Consider the following 3,218-nt stretch of genomic DNA (forward strand, 5'->3'; position numbering starts at 1 on the left):
TAAAATAACCTTTGTTCAGATGTTTTGTCTTTATTTACTAAAGTAGTAGACTTCAGTTGTCACATTTACTAGGTACGACGCGACGTTTACTTATTTAACTTTAATATTTCTGTGGCGAAAGTAATTGTGTCTCTCTCTTTTGGTTTTGGATAATGAAAAAACACGTGGCAGAGCAGTGCTTTCATAAGTAACTTTTAACTATTGGAAGTAATTTGTTTTATTTTAAGATCTAGCAATTACTTTCAGTTTTGTGGGATCAATAACTTTATTTTAGCGTCAACGTTTTTTAGGTGACTTTCAGAGTTCCGTATTTTATTACCTTGAAACATGTTATTAACTAGAGTAGAAAAATTCAAGTTTACGGCTGCTGCAATACGGTGTAACACAAAATATTTCATATTTTTAAACATCTCAATATTCTTACTTATCTCTCTCACAGTCACAGATTGTTGTTTTAAGCACATGCGATGGCATCTATATGACATATGGGGGCATCTATAGTGGACTGTGGTGAAATATACATAACAAGTGAAATCAAAGAAGAAAATATCACATATACATTTAATTCTCTCCAACTCAATCAATTCAATCCAACTACCCAGATATCTAAAGGGTTCCACCCTTACCAGGATTTTGTTATCTAATCTTCTAAACTCTCTGCCATTATGGCAGTGTCAAAGGTGAATATACAAAGCGACAATTAACCAACGGAATATACTAGGGTCAATACGATAATACAAAAAGGTAAAATCTTCAATGACGAATAACAAGCATCAAACTAAACCACAAAGGAATAATGACCGTCACAGGCCGTGAACCTTTTATCAGGTACCCAAAACTAAGTGAATAAATAGTTTTTTATTAAATTAGTAAGATTTCATACACACTTTTATAGATTAAATGTTGAAAAACCTAACACAAATGAAAAATAGCTCAGTAACCAACAATTGTAAACTTATAATTGTAACGAATAAGTGTAAAATAGTGTAACAATTTTGCTGAAGTAAATCTACTCGTGTAACAGCAACAATATAATGTATATGACTTTGTACTATACCACGTGAGGCGGCTTTTGGTAGCATGGAACTGCGAACCTCCTACTTCGGCGAGCTTCAGGAACAAAGTTAAGAGTTGAGATTGCGGGTAGTTTATCTTCGGGTGACTGCATTCCGGAAACTGTGGGGAGACTATTAGCGCCAATGTCGCTTAATTCTTGCAGTTGGTAGTGTTTCCGTCTCCTTGATTCATACCTCCCGCATTTAGATGGGGTTGCTGGTAGGACGTAGAGATAATTCTCATTTAATATTTTATGAAAAGTTGCAAAAATGAAACACAGAAGTTACTGGTAACAGTACCCCTTCATTAGCACGCTCTTTTTCAGAATATTGAATTAATTAAGAAACAAATTGATTGAGTTCTTTTATCATTTTGTTTGTTAAATACTAGATAATGCTTATTCGCAGTTTGTTTACATTTAAAAAAACTTGCCAATATTAATAAAAATTGTACCTGGCAACACTGCAACTAATTACAACAGTTCCGTACCTTATAATTTGTATTTAATAAATTAAAAGTATTTTGCTTACTATTTTTCAAAAGATATTATGTAATGTTAATTATTGTTTTTTAAGTATTTACGTTTTATTTTTATAAATTGAAAAGATAATGTAGGTGTATAAATTAACATAATTACAACAATTCCAAAATTATTGTTAGGAAATTACTAAGCAGTTGGTTGTACTGTGTCGTCGTAAAATATTCATGACGTACAAGTATGATTTGTACAGCAAATTTTAAACAAAATAATGTGTATTAAAGTCTATTTTATTTGCTCAGTTATTTCTCTTTTCTCTGTGTTGTAATAAATCACCGTATGTGCTTTTGCAGTCCTTAGGGATTGACTTTTATTGTTGAAGAGTAAACTTGGCAGTACTTATCTTTTGTTTTCTGTACTAGTGCTTTAGTTTCGTTCCTTATTTTATTGTATTTATTGTAAGTTTCCGGTTTTTGTTGTCGTCCATTGTTTAAATATTCGTTTTTCGTTGCATTTTAATTTGATTTCCTGTTGGAACCAAAGCGTTTTGTTGGTAACCAAACTTGATCTTGCACTGAGAATAATTTTCCAGTTTTTTTAATAAATAAATGTAATTTTTTTTTTACATAAACATTAGACCGACAAAATATTACTAGCACATCAATGGAGTCGCATGGCTACTATCATTTTAGTCAATACGTATCGTGTCAACTTACAGTTAAAAAACAATTAATGCTGTTTTTTTATTGAGATAAACAAATAATACAGTTCAATAGTAAACATATATGCTTCTATTTCAGTACGGGATAACCAATCCTAATCTAATCTAATTATCTGACGGCAACGCAACGCAACTCTCGTTGCGCTACAAATTGTTGTTCAAACGGACCACCCATACACTACCCATATTTATGAGAACTCATTGTGTTTGTCGTGTACTGTGCACATGCAACTATTTTTAATAACTTCACGCCAATTAACGATTAGAACACAAAAATATTTACAATTGAACCCTATTAAAGTTGATGAGTTAATGGCTCTGGCAAAATGGATTATATAAAAAAAGATATAGAAAGAAGCAATGTCACCAAAGCAAAAGATTTTTGACAATGTCTATACAAAATAAATTGCAATTGTTGGTCATCGTCTCGTAATGCTGCACGTTATGCAATTAATTTCAAACATTTTGAATTCCGCCAGCACATCCAACACCATAATATACTGTACAATTGCACATGCGCAATAGTATTAGTTGGATAATTTAATCGCATGTGTATGTGGACCTCGTTCCGTAATAATTCTTAGCATCAAAGATTGATATGCAAACCTTTTCATAAAAATGCTATTTATAACAATAACAACGTGAAACCGTATTATTACTGCTTTCGACCATTTTAAGAGTTCTCACTGAAAACGAAATTATTTTTCGGATTAAAAAATTATGTCTTATTTTTTATTTTATCCTCTTGTGAGGTCCTATCTGTTTCAGATGTTACTGATTATAATAATTTTGCATTGTGATCCGTACCCATCGAATATTATATATTGTAGATAAGCTTATATGTTTGCTATTTCCTTCAGAGAGTTGACACTGGCAATACTTTTTGGCAGTGGCGGCTGGTGTGGTAAAATTTTGGGTAGGCCAAGCCAGCAAATTACATATAGCTATGTGTAATCAGTGGCG

Source organism: Diabrotica undecimpunctata, chromosome 2 (assembly GCF_040954645.1).
Source record: "Diabrotica undecimpunctata isolate CICGRU chromosome 2, icDiaUnde3, whole genome shotgun sequence".
Lineage (NCBI taxonomy): Eukaryota > Metazoa > Arthropoda > Insecta > Coleoptera > Chrysomelidae > Diabrotica > Diabrotica undecimpunctata.